The 14,712-nt window shown below is 39.4% G+C and overlaps 1 long non-coding RNA gene across 1 annotated transcript; it reads right to left on the bottom strand.

Moving 5' to 3' along the window:
- Positions 1-818: 818 nt before the first annotated feature.
- Positions 819-1,523, bottom strand: LOC133678435 (uncharacterized). Its single transcript, XR_009835965.1, has 3 exons — positions 1,281-1,523; positions 1,038-1,110; positions 819-911 (listed from the first exon to the last, which is right to left on the bottom strand). It is a non-coding gene; the product is annotated as an uncharacterized LOC133678435 (long non-coding RNA).
- Positions 1,524-14,712: the final 13,189 nt, after the last annotated feature.

Below are 14,712 nucleotides of genomic sequence, written 5' to 3' on the forward strand. Positions count from 1 at the left end.
CCCCTTCGGCATCATGAAAACGACATGAGGGAGAGTTTGATCGCAAAGGTGCAGCGTGGCCTCATTTTCTCAGATGGTGCAGACCGCAAGTTATGGAAATTTCACAGCTCTGGCATGTACTCAGCTCAATCAGGTTGCGATCTTTTTGATAGTCTATTGGCCACTGAAAATAATCACTCCCCTGTTCTGCTATGGAATGGTTATGCCCCTCCAAAAGTGGATGTGTTCATATGGCTTCTTCTTCATGGAAGTTTGAGTACACGAAGTTTTTTAGCTGAGAGGAGAATCATTAATTATGAGGAATCTCACTGCCCATTCTGCTGCAAGGAAACTGAGACAATTAATCATCTCTTCCATTGGTGTCCCATAACATGGTCTCTTTGGGGTCGTTTCTTGAACTGGTTCGGGTGCTCAGGTTGTCTGCACAAAGACCCATATCAAAATTTACAGGAATGATCAGGTTTGACTAATGGAAAATTTCAGCGACGTGCTATTACCCTCCTCTACAAAGGTCTGTACTGGTCAATTTGGATAGCGCGCAACCGCCTAATCTTCGAATCAAAGGCTCCGGATTGGGATATGATTTTTGATCTCACCTTTCACCGTTTGACATTCTGGTTGAAGTCTTCAGTTAGAAATTTCAACTACACAGGCTCAAATCTTTTTAGAAATCCTGAATGTATTATGAACTGGACTAATTAATTAGGTCTCTCGTCGCTTTGGTCTTCTCTATTCTTTTATATTCCCATTGTATTTTATCTTTTGTTCAATTCCGCCTAGTTGATGGGGCTGTTATATATATATATAATTCACTCGTTTACTATATATATAAAAAAAAGATGAATAACGAGAGGCGATGACCGCCCTTCGGAATCTCCATGCTTTGTAGCATATAATTGCTGCGCCATGGTCTACAAATGGAAAACCGTAGGTCCGGTCATAAATTAAAGGCTAATATTAGTAAAATTTATAATTAAATATTAACGGCAACCAATTAAGAGAATATAGAGGCTGAAAGTATTTCCACCAACTCTTACCTGGCAACCTTGAAGCTGCGAATAATGTTACGGTTCTTATGACCATAGAAAGTCCCGAACGAGCGACATGTGGCTGCAGGGAGGAAACCACAGGACCATATTCGTGAAACGGATAAAAACAAACTATACATATTTCACTAATTAATCACACTCGGGAGCAGGGCAAGAGGAATGAATGGAGATGATAATTAAGTAGTTGATTTAAAAACTATTAAGAGAAATCAAGAGAGTGGCAGGAAGTACTGGGAAAGAATGGCTTGCGCATGAGAGAGAAAGCCCGAGAGGAAATCATTGGAGTTAATTACAATTGCCCGAGATATCGAAAGAGAGGTGAGTGTTGCTTCTATATTTGTAGTTGGAAAACATTGACCTTTTAGATTGAGGAAAACTAACTAGCCTGTCCGTCTTTCATGTCATCCTAAAAATTTCCGAAAAACTAGGCTGATAGAGTAGCATGAAAAAGAAGAACTGTTACACCTAGTGAGAATATGTTGAGAAGAATGTATGGAAAAGAAGAATCGTCACACCATCTAAGAATTCAATTTTTTAATGAATTAAATAGTTTATCAGATACTAATAGAAAAAAGCAGCAGAATTACGTGAAAAATATTATGATGGAAACTTTTTGCCAGTAATTTTCAATGAAAACAAACATGGAAAAATTGTTTATGCTGTTACCTCATTCAACGAGGGATAAAATCAATTTTTTAATCAATTTTTTCTGACAAATTATGCATCAAGAGGGGCTAGTTTATAATGACAACTTGTTGATTTGAACATGATTGTCTGAAATAGTTTTTTTTTTTCCTTATTATATCCCATGTTGTGGTTGGACTGTTATGCTATATTGTCTTGACTTAGAATATAAAATGAAAGCACAACAAAACCTCTATAAATTAATATTTTTAGGACCATGAAAGTTTGTTAGTTAATTGATATAATATTTAATTGATAAATTAATAATTTATTAATTTATACATTAATTAATAAAAAAAGTTTGATTTATTAAGGTATTATTTATTTATTTCCAAAACGTTGAAGTTAATGCATGTGTGATGTATTGTTATGTATGAAGAATATCTAATTTCAAAATTACAAGTTATTTATTGTACAAAAAAACAAATGATTAGTCCTTGTCTGTATTAATATTGTGTCATATCAATACTTCTAGCATGGCCAGTGTTGCTACCCAATTTTTGACCTATATTTTGATAATTTTTCAGAAAAAACCAAAAAATAGAAAAAAAAATGAAAACCCCAAAAAAAATGCATTTTTGATATATTTGCATCGTTTTTAGCATTTTCAACATCATCTCAAAAGAATTTAAATTTTCAAAGGTATTTGGAACGCGTTCAACTTGTAACGCGTAAATTTTATGATCACTGATTTTCCTTGTTGAGTTGACGTTGATATTGCTCGCTTTCAAAAATACAAAAAAATAAGAAAAATCAAAATTTACAAAAAAATAGGAAAAGAGAAGGAAAGGAAAAGTTGAGGGACTAGTTTGAAAACCTAGCAAAACTTATCCTATAAATACCATGCTACACTGAATTTTTAAGGGGGGGAATTTTGCAATTAAAGGGGGCGAAAGTTTGACAAATAAAAAGGGGAAGAGAAACCCTAAACCTATCTCTTTCACACCCAGCCGCCGTCGCCCTCCAGAGAATTTTTTCTTCTCTGCACACAGCCCCCCGGTGGCCTTCATTTTTCTGACCCGGCTGGTTCCACCATTTCCTTCCCCTCTTCACCGCTTCCCCCTCTCTTTAAAACAAACCGCCAGCCCTCCCCTGCTTGGGATGTTTGTTTTTTTCTTCCCCCTCAGCCAGCCACAACCCATCTTCCCCTCCCCATTGAAAAGCTCTCACCCAAGCGGCCGATTCCTTCTCCAGCCAAAACCAGAGAAGCCAAGACAATCCTCTCCTTTCTCTCGGCCATTCCTTCTCCTAGTCGGCCACAGATAACCATCTCCCTGTGGCCTCCCTCACTTTGCCAAAGACAAAGAAAACCAAGCCGCCGCTCACCTTTTACCCTAGCCTTCACCCGGTTCCCCTCTCCTGGTCATCAACACAGTGACCGCCCCTCCCATTTTGGGGTTTACTCCATTTTCTTCTCCCGAAACAGGCCAAAGCTTGGCCCTTTCCTTGGCCAGAAGAGCACCAGAGGAGAGCTACCGCCTCCCTCCCCTAAGCCATTTCGACATCCAGAACCCAAAGCCAGTCGGCCGAACAACCTCTAGCGGCAGCAACAACACGGCAGCGCCAACAGACTAGCAGTCCTTGGTCATGCCACCGGCCACTTGGAACAGAAGAAGAGGAAGCGAAATAAACTCGCAGAGAGAGCAGTAGATTTGAACAAGGAGACTGAGGGAGAAGCAGATCTGAAAGAAGAGAGAACCAGAAGCTTTGCTTGTGTTTTAGGGTGTTTTGCAGGTAACGGCGCTGCTCACAACCGACCGGAGGTTGAAGAGGGAAGGAAGCCATTACGGATCTCCCCACGCCCTCTGGATTTCACGGCGGCGCGTAAACCCACGCGCCGCCATTGGCGCGGCGCGTGGAGGAGACGCGCCGCCACTGTTCCAAAGGGCTTCCCTGCAGTTTCCTGTTATGTTTTAGGAGTGGGTTCTATAATTTTGGAATGTTAAGGGTTTGTTTGGTTAAATTTTGATTTTTTATTTTATTTTGTAAACATGTAATTATGGGTGAGAAAATAGTAAAAAGGGATGTGTGTGTTTGTATTTTTTTATTTATGTTATTGAATTATAAAATAAAAAAGATAAAAAGAATTAATTGTTTAATTTGAATATGATTAAATATCTCAAGGACAGATAAAATCATGTTGTATTTTCCATGAAAATGTAAGAACATGTTTCTACATATATTTTGGGATTTAATAACTGATTTATTAAAGCCTTAGAATTTGATTAATATTTCAAATTTTCAAATCATATTAAACCACAAAGCAGCTTACCTTAGGTAGGGTGTGCTAGGGGTGCTAATACCTTCCCTAGCTACAACCAGTCCCTTCCCTGTGAATCTCTGACAAGACTAGTATACCCGGGTTTCCTAGTAGCCTTCAGTTAAATACTAGGCGGCGACTCCAACGAACCAATCAAAGCAAAACGCATAAAGATAAAATCGCCAGCCGACGCCACGTGGATTTTATTGACGTGCGACAGAATGGCAACTCCACTGGGAAGGTATTGTTTTCGACATTATTGGACTAAGCTTTGTGTATTTGATGTGTTAATGTTTTTGCATTTTTTTCTTGTTTTATTTTTGTTTTATTCATGCATTTTGTAGAATTGTCTCATGCATCACATATTTTAATTTTTTAAAGCACACACAAGCTTCAGGTTAGGAGGGGGACTAGCAGCTTACCTTATGACTTTTAGTCAAGGTTTAAGTTTGTGTAAACCCCAACTCTTCGTTGAGTGCTTAGACTGGTAACAGTTGGTACATGTGCCATCTCATTACCTACTGGGCCCCTATATTGCCTTCAAGAGGGTGATCACTAGGACAACAAGAGACCCTTTTTGGAGACCAAGTAGTAAACTTACCTTTTGTCTCACTTAAAAAGATTAGAACCTGCCTTTAGGATGTGTGCTCCGTATACATTGTTTTGCATCAGGGCAAACCCTTCTTGAAGCATCTTGAACTCAAGACTTGTGGTTGACCTAATGGCTGTCACTCAAAAAAATTTCATTGTAGAGTTTGGGCAGGAATCAAGATTCTTATTTCATCATACAAGAGTTACGACCATATGTCACCCCTCGAAGGGCGAGTTCATCATATAGTTTACATGTTCATACATTTATCATGCATGTACCGAGAGGAAAAATAGGTTCCCCTATCCGAGGTTTACTACACTGGATGGAAAAAGGTGGATAATAAAGAAAGGGGTCAGAGAGAGGCACAATGTCAACATGAAGTTGAAAGCAGCAAATGTGAAGTAGCTAGACTCAGATATGCTTGAACAAGTGTTGAGCTTCAAATGGAAAGGGAATGTCTGTACAGTCTTCTGTAGAAACACTGCTTTTCCACGTCCCATTGAAGTTCATACCTCTCCTTTTCAGTCATGAACAACAACAACAATGCCTTCAGTCATCGACTAATGACAACCTCTGTTCTTGTTCAGTTGCATTTTTAATTGTTCATCGCCTCCACATCTCCTAATGGCACCAAATAACTACTAGCCTCGGTACATGGTGCATTAGTCTTCTTTGAAGTTACCCCAACTATGAGCTCAATTCCAGTTCAGCAGAACAAAATGTAAAAAACCCATGATTATACACTGAACTTCTATATAGCAGAGGTCTATCTGTAGAGATTTGTTTGTGGATCTGCCAGTGGGGAATGCAAGAGGGGATGTGGTTGTTTTATATGCTTTGAAACTTTCTCCTACCAGGGCACCAACAAAACATTGTAGTAGGCAGAAGAGTCAGACCTGGTCTGAAAATATTAGCAGTCGTCAAACTTCAATGTGGCAGAGCTCTCTCTACAAAAATCCATTTATAGATCTGCAAATTGGGAATGCAAGAGGGGATTTGTAAGTTGCATATGCTACAAATATTTCTCTCATCAGTTTCAGCACGAAGACATCTTAGTAGGTTGAAGAGCCAGACCTGGTCTAAAAAAATATATGAGCAGACATCAAACTTCAACGTAGCAGAGCTCTATCGACAGAAATTTATTTGTGGATCTGCAAGTGCGAAACCCAAGAAAGAATGCAGTAGTTTCAGATCATCTACAATTTTCTCCTACCAGTGTCAGTATTAAAATGCAAAAGTAGAGAGAAGAGACATGCCTAGACTGAAAAACATGAAGAAAACTGAAACTTCAACAGAGTAGAACTCCCTCTACATGTGTCTATTTGTTGCACTGTCTGTGAGCAATCAAAGATGAGACAGAAGAGTTTTAGATTCATCAAGTTCTCTTCCAGTTGAGACAATGCGTGATTCCACGTGTCGGTAGCGGTGGTGTTGTACCAAGATTACCTAGCTGGTGGAAGTTTTCCAACAACCCTCAACCAACCACAACAACATTGGAAGATTGACATGATGTTGTGAAGATCATCGAAAGAATTGAGCGAGCTATGAAGAAGTGAAGGATTGAAGGTTTTGTCATGGATTCCAGAACTGTGAAGAGAGTTGAATCAGAAGATGACTCTTAATTGAGAAACCTCAGTTATTTTGCCTAGTCAAGTCTCGCTCAAACACCAACTACTCCAATGTCTTTGCCAAAGATAGACATTCCTTTGCCATGTGGGTTTATTTACCAGCATCTGCTAGATTCCATACTTAGTGCCCCGGACTTCGACAAATTGCATGCAACCACCGTGGTATAATTCAAACCAGATGTGAATATCATTGTCGATACACGACGTCGGGCGACGGCTCCCGCTTTTTTTGTTTATTAACAAAAAGGGTTTCTCCTCGATTGGGGGAAACAAAGAATTTTTTTTTGGAGTCGCCATCTAGTAATTTGAGGGAACTAGAAATCCCAAATTAGACACTGGTCCCAGAGATTCGGGTACGGGGTTAGTTATGATTAAGGGAAGGTAGACACCACCCTTAAAACATCCTTTCAATAGAAAGGTTACCCTTACTTGTGTGTTTTTTTTTACTTGATTCAAATGCTATTATATTTTGGGCTTATTGGTAATTATTTTTAATGATTAAAGTCGGTCCCTAAAAATAGGAGACACATTAAAAATGACATCAGTCCCTAAAAATTAGGAGACTCGTCTAAAATATTGACGTTTGTCCCTAAAAAGGAGAATTACGTCTGAGTTACCAAAAGAAATAATGGATATAATCCATTATATTTTGGGTTTATTGGTAACTTGTTTTTTTTTAAAATGGTTAACGTCGGTCCCTAAAAATAGGAGACGCGTTAAAAATGACATCAGTCCCTAAAAATTAGGAGACTTGTCGACTTTGGTTTTTGTATTTTTTTTTACAACATGCAAGAAAATTTACAAGCATTTATATATAAAAAATATCAAAAATACTAGTTGAAACCCAAAAAATTACCTGAGTGTCAATGTATAGGTAAAAGACTGAAATACCCTCGGATTTCTTGAAAAATTACGAAAATGCCACTGGCGGTGCGTGTGGCACACGCGCGGTTACTGTGGGCGGCGGCGAGATTTCTGTCCAACCGACGGTCGATCCTGGTAGATCTGAGGACGAGGATTCTGATGGAGGTGGTATCGTCGGCCGTTGATGGCTGATGAAGGAGAATCGACGACTTGAAGCTTCGGTGGCCGCCGACAATCGCGGCCCTTTTCCGGCCAAATGAGGCGGCGAAATCAATGAAAACCACCGGGGTTTTTCTTTACATCAGGGGAGAAACCTTTCTGTGGTGGTGCGGAGGCTGGAGATGGCCGGAGATGGGAGATCGGGGGAGAGAGAGAGAGTCGCCGGCGAGAGGAGAGAGGGAGTCTGAGAAGTGCTATGGTGTGAACGCGCGCACGGTTCACCGGTGCAGCTGAAGGCTGTGAACCGTTGGATCTCCTTTGAACTGATCCTGCGGCTGTGATTGGCTGGATCTGCAAGTTGATCGGACGGTCCGGATGAGAGGAGCCTTGATCTGGTGTGGCGCGGTGCACCGAAAGCTCGGTACACCGGATGACGTGGCGCAACGGGATCAAATCTTGGAATATTTCAACGGCTGAGATGTGTCGGGATATATTTGGTATTTTTTAAATTGTTATTTTTTTAAAACAATATCCTACTCTCGCGAAGAAAAACTAAAAAAAATATAACAATAATTTTTCTTTCTTTCTCTTCCCCCCCCCCCCATTTCTCTCGAACTATCACTGGCTATTTATAGCCAATGACAGGAGACAAGAAGCATCTCCTTTAAATAAAAATTGTATTCATCCAACTGCTCCGCCTACAATAAATATAACTGCCCCGCCTAATATGACAATTCTGAATTATTAATTTTGTTTTATTATATATAATAATATATATATATATATATATTTATATAGATAAAATTAAAAACTCAAATCAGTATTAGAAAAACCTCGTTTCAACCGCTAAAAATTAATTTTAATGACCGAAAATAATAGTTTTGACCCAAAATGACCTGAAACTCATTTTTTACCTCGGTCGACATAGTTTGACCCGGTGAACTCGGTTTTGGTAAAAAATGACGGTTTTGACCCGAAACGGCCCGAAACTCATTTTTTACCGTGGTCAACATGGTTTGACCCGTATTGACCCGGTGGACTCGGTTTTGGTAAAAAATGACGGTTTTGACCCGAAACGGCCCGAAACTCATTTTTTACCGTGGTCAACATGGTTTGACCCGTATTGACCCGGTGGACTCGGTTTTGGTAAAAAATGACGGTTTTGACCCGAAACGGCCCGAAACTCATTTTTTACCCTGGTCGACATGGTTTGACCCGTATTGACTCGGTGGACTCGGTTTTGATGGAAAGATGCGGTTGACTCGAGAAAAGTATATTTTTGAATTTTTAAACTTTTTTCTTAATTTTTTTGGATTTTTATAAATAATAATAGAAATAAAATAATATTCGAGAAAATCTTGGTGGGTCCAAAATTGGGTTACAACAGTTGCCCCCTCTTTACAATGCTTACGGTGCAAAGGCATTGGAAAATTCATTTTGTTTTGACTTTGCATAGTAAGTTTTGTAAAGAAAAACGATGGAAGTGTTGAAAAATGCACAGATTTTTCGGTTGGTCTAATTGTTATGGGCGACCTGCCCAAGTGAAAAACATGAAAGTGTTTTCAATATTGGTTTTGTGAAATACATGAAAGTGATTTCAGCAATGGTTTTGTGAAATACATGAAAGTGATTTCAGCAATGGTCTTATTTTCCAGGTGACCACCCCGATGATAAAATGCGAGGAAACTCACAAGTGGTCTAATTGTTCCAGGCGACCTGCCCGATAGTAAAATGCGAGGAAACTCGCAAGTGGTCTAATTGTTCCAGGCGACCTGCCCGATGATAAAATGCGACGAAACTCGCAAGTGGTCTAATTGTTCCAGGCGACCTGCCCGATAGTAAAATGCAAGGAAACTCGCAAGTGGTCTAATTGTTCCAGGCGACCTGCCCAATGATAAAATGCGAAGAAACTTGCAAGTGGTCTAATTGTTCCAGGCGACAAGAAACTCGCAAGTGGTCTAATTGTTCCAGGCGACCTGCCCGATGGTGAAAATGCGAGGAAACTCGCAAGTGGTCTAATTGAAAATACTTGAAAGTGATTTCAATATAATTTTGTGAAATACATGAAAGTGATTTCAGCAATGAGCTTCAGGGTTGATGAAAAAATTCTAAAGGAAGTCATACCTGTATGGTTGAAATCTGATTTGTAAATCGATCTCAAAGATGATGAAATCTTCTCGAGAAAGTCTTGTATGTACGGTTGGGATTTGATTTGTAATTGGATCCCAAAGATGAGGAAAGCTTCTCAAGAAAGTCTTGTATATACGGTTGAGATTCGATTTGTGGATCCCAAAAATAAGGAAAGCTTCTCAAGAAAGTCTTGTATGTACGGTTCAGATCTGATTTGTAAATCCTAAAAATGAGGAAAGCTTCTCAAGGAAGTCATGTATGTATGGTTGGGATTTGATTTGTGGATCCCAAAAATGAGGAAAGCTTCTCAAGGAAGTCATGTATGTATGGTTGGGATTTGATTTGTGGATCCCAAAAATGAGGAAAGCTTCCCAAGGAAGTACTATATGTACAGTTAAGATTTGAGCTGCCGTTCAAAACGATGGTAGGAGTAAATTCCTTATAAATCACGCAGTATTTGGCAAAAGACATCATCAACTTCTTGCATTTTCAATACTCTCAAAGTTCTTAACTTTTGAAGCTTTAACCATGTCTTCCTCTTCTTTCAATGCTAACCCAAACCCTGTTCCTGCAGTAGAGCCTGCAGTTTGGCGTACTACCTTTGAAGTGAATGGTCGTCCGGTTACAATAGAGGATACTGTAATGGACAATGAAGATATTGTTGTAGCCGTGGCTAGAGACATGATCCTTCCTCGTGAAGAAATAATGCTAGCTGCCAGGACCGATATTGAAGCAGTGAATCAGTCACTTGCTCTCAGTATCAGAGCTACTTCGTCTTTGGTGAACGTTGCAGAGCGTCTTCATGCTAGAAGACTTGAGTTGAATACTCAGGTTCTTGATCTCCATCATCAGATTGAGAATTTAAGGAATAGACTCCGTGATGAGAGACGTCACAGAAACAACTTGGAGAGGAGAAACCAAGAGCTGAATACACGTGTTGACTTTTGGCGGGACTATGTTAACACACGACACCTCGAGTTCGAGGAAGAGATGGAGCGTATGCATAAACAATTTGAGGAATTCCGAGGCATGATTAACCATCAAGATGAAAATATCCCTGATCGTCCTCGCACTGTTTAGCATTTGTACTTGTAAACCCCTTTTCCATGAATAAAAATCCATCTTTCTTGTCTTCATTTATGAATTTTGCTTTTGTGGAATTGCCATATTTGATGTGATTTACAAGAACTTCAATTCATGTGAGTCTCGTTGGATCCCAGTGGGAATTTTGTTTCGTGAAATATCTGCAAAACAAATATGCAATGCTCGTGAAGTTAGATGATATGCAATGCATCTTACCTGTTTTTGAAATATAGGTTCCCCCTCTTTGATGCTTCATCGTCATAGGGTGGCTTTGTTTGCATTCCAAAACCTTATTTGTTTTTCGATGCATTGGCTCATTCATGTGCTAGCCATCCGCTCAGTTGTAAATGCAGTGCCCATTTTGGGTTGTCCGTGATGATTACTGCTCTCGCTGTTTATCAAGCTTGACAATGCCCCCAAGTGTGGTGTTGCTTGATTTATCATTAAGAAGCTTAACAAATCGTTCATCTCCTGGATTCTTTCAAGAATTGTTCTCTGATTGATTGTGCGCATCGTGCCAACACCCATCAAGATTGTCAATCAGCTATGAACTCACCTCCAGTTGAAACATAATAAGTTCTTCTCAACTGATCTAACCAGATTGTGAAAAGAAGTGTCTCGGCCTCATCAATGATATTGCTTTTATCACCCATACTCATATGGTGCAATGCGCATTTGAGCTTCAAATCAGATGGTCCCACAATCAGTCTAGGCAGGTGTGGTGCATCCTTCCAACATTCATTCAAAGGCAATCATGTGATACTATCTTTCAATAGTCATAGCCATATTGGAGACGATAAACCAAGATGAAGATATGAAGATGTCCTTCAGGTACATCTTTGCTCTCAATTGTTGTCGGGGTTTACTGGATCATAAACTGTTCTTGAACATCATTGCCCTTAATTGATCTGCATATGCTCATTCACTGATTATCTTTCTTTGAACCATATTGTCCTCAGTTCATTCATTCATCATTTGATCATCTCTACTCCCCAGCTGATTTAAAAACTGTTTGTTTTCCTTCTTGAAGGTCATTGTATTGCCCCCAGCAGTGTCGAGGAGAATTGATGTCATTTCTGTCAGGAATTTGCAAACTCGGTCGATGTTTTTCTTGTTTGAAAATCTTTCTTGTTTTGGAATCAAATCTCACATTTCAAAGATCACGTCAATTCAAGTCTAATTGTTGAAATGAAATCAGAGAGATGTCAATTTTTGAAAGTATTTTTGGAAATCAAGCTTTGTTGGTCAAAGATCCAACACACGCTATTCAATGTAGTCCTTTGATTGTCTTGTATTTTTTTAGAGAAAAGAAATTGACTCGTTGTAAGATTAAAATGGCTTTTTCCATGGTTCTTTGTATCCATTTTAACTCTAATTTTAGGTATATCTTTTGATTGTCTGTGATGAGGTGACCTTTTATGAATTTCAAGAAAAACAAGGTACCCGAGTCAAAACTTGAGGCTTAATCAAGAAAGATTGTTTCATTTTCTTAGCAACAATTTTATTAGCATGCATAATAATCAGTAGCTTGATTCATGAAGTCACAACCTGTATGAAACAACTCTTCAAGTTTTGAGATCGCCATTTATCGGTTCAGATTGCTTACTTGATTAAAAAGGACTTTCTAAAGCACGTAATGTAGGCCATGGTTCCTGGCTATGAAAGAAAGGAATTTCACAAGCTCAAAAGGTGTTTGAGGGTTTCAAGAACCTAGGATCACCATCAATTACTCATCAATCTCTTTTCCTCACGTTGTCTTTGTAGAGACAGTGACATATAACCTTGTTAATCTAAAAAATCACAATTTGTTTAACATAGGTCATAACACAAATCCAACTTTTCTTTGATGAATAGCCAATCTAAACTTTTGAGGATTATATGGGCTTTACCATAGACACATCGAAAGACATAACGCTTGATTTTTCGTGTTAACTTTTGGTATTTGTTGTGTCTTTATCAATCTTTGGCTTTCTTCTTCTAGCTCTTTCTCAATCATTGGACTTTTGTTCTAAGCCTTCCCTTTATCCATCGACTCTAACATTGTCTTCGTCTTTTCTAGGAAAAGATTCTCATTGCCCCCAGTGTGGGGTGTGATCCTAGTCAGGGTTTTTTATGAAAAAAATATTCTATCAGCTCAAAATGGGACTGCAAGGGATATATATTTCAAGAATTGTGAAAGGATGAAGCAAAAATGGCCTTTTCTCATTTCAAGCAAGGTCGGTTAGAACCGATAAATTTTGATCTCATCCAATGTAATGGTTGAGACTTGTAAGAATCATAATTCACGAGTCCATAACTACTGAATCCACTACGTGTCATTATGCATACTGCTAAAACTTAGCTATATGGTATGTGGTTCAATTTCATGTGTGAGCTCAAAAGTTTCTTGGTCACCTCATGTCATTTCAACAAGCATCGAGTCATTCAAGCAACATAATTTTAATCTTCAGGATTGACTAATCGTAAACGCATGTTGGAGCTTGATCAAAATATTTTGTAAATAACCTTTGAAAGAAACATCTCATGCATTCGGAACAACAAAGGGACAAAGAAAAGACATGTTTCGTTAAAAGATGAGATGTGATCCCAAAATAAAATGCAGAATAACAAAACTCATAACAAAAGAATCGACAGTTTAACACTCTTCTTGGACCAGCTTTTCTGGTGATATCTGTGTTTTGCCAAGCATTTCAATCATTTGTCAATCTGAGGATGTTGAGGTGACAATATGGTCGATGACGTCATTTTGCACAAACTCAACTTGATTCTTGAAGTTCTTGCAACTGTTCAACTGAATGGCACAAAATTCCCCAATGATATTCATGTATCATTTACTAAGGGATGAGGGCTCAAAGGCGCACTCAAAAGGAATTGAGGGCTCAAAGGCGCACTCAAAATGGAGGTAGGGTTAGAAGACACGCTACCAAAGGGATGAGGGCTCAAAGGCGCACTCAAAATGAAGGTGAGGGCTCAAAGGTGCACTCAAAAGGAGGTAGAGTTAGAAAACACACTACCAAAGGGATGAGGGCTCAAAGGCGCACCCAAAAATAGAGGTGAAGGCTCAAAGGCGCACTCGAAAGCAGTTAAGGGCTCAAAGGCGCACTTAAAAGGAGGTAGGGTTAGAAAACGCGCTACCTAAGGGATGAGGGCTCAAAGGCGCACCCAAAATGGAGGTGAGGGCTCAAAGGCGCACTCAAAAGGAGTTAAGGGCTCAAAGGCGCACTTAAAAGGAGGTAGGGTTAGAAAACGCGCTACCTAAGGGATGAGGGCTCAAAGGCGCACCCAAAATGGAGGTGAGGGCTCAAAGGCGCACTCAAAATAAGGTAAATTAGCGGAGTCAGGGCAATAAGTCCAGAGTCTAACAGATACTAGTAGACAAACTCGAGTGCTCGAGGTATGTCAATCTTAGCAAAGACATTTGAGCAATTGATGCTACAGTGAGACCTGGTTGGACCACATAATTAAGGCTTCCCATCGTCAGGGTCATCCTTTGATTCATCTCTCATTATTGTTCTAGAATTCTTGGTAGAATCTTCAATCATTCCCCTATTCATAGCTTGTTCAATTCTTTCAATAATCCTCACAACATCATGTAAATCTTCCAATGTTGTTGTGGTTATTTATGGATTGGTAGAAACTTTCCAACAACCAGTGATCTTAGTAACGCATAGAAACATGCAGCACCACCATTGCCGACGTGTGGAATCATGCATTGTCTCAACTGGAAGAGAAAATGATGAATCTGAAACCCTTTTGTCTCGTCTTTGATTTCTCACTGGCAGTACAACAAACAAACACCTATAGTGGGAATTCTGCTTTGTTAAAGTTTCAATGTCCGCTCTTGTTTTTTCTCAGAGCAGCATCTGATGCTGCTGGACCGGAATGGTGTTCACAATAGAGATGTCTGGAAAGAAGGCCAATGCACTAGGAACAGAAAGCTAGCAGCTATTATGTGCTATTGGAATATGCGAAGGCTTTGAACGACTATCAGTGCAGTTGAATGAGAACAAGGGTTGTCGTCATTAATTGATGACTGAAGGCATTGCTGTCATTGTTCATGACGAAAAAGGAGAGGTGCAACTTCAATGGAACGTGGGCAAGTAGTGTTCCCAGCAAGAGACTGTGCAAACATTCCATTTCCATTCTTGAAACTCAACACGTATTCAAACAGATTTGTGAGTTGAGCTACTTCACCTTTACTGCTCTCAACTTCCTTTTGATAACGAGACTCTAGCTAACCCTTGACTTGATTTTCCATCTTCA

This window comes from Populus nigra, chromosome 18 (assembly GCF_951802175.1).
Source record: "Populus nigra chromosome 18, ddPopNigr1.1, whole genome shotgun sequence".
NCBI classification, from domain to species: domain Eukaryota; kingdom Viridiplantae; phylum Streptophyta; class Magnoliopsida; order Malpighiales; family Salicaceae; genus Populus; species Populus nigra.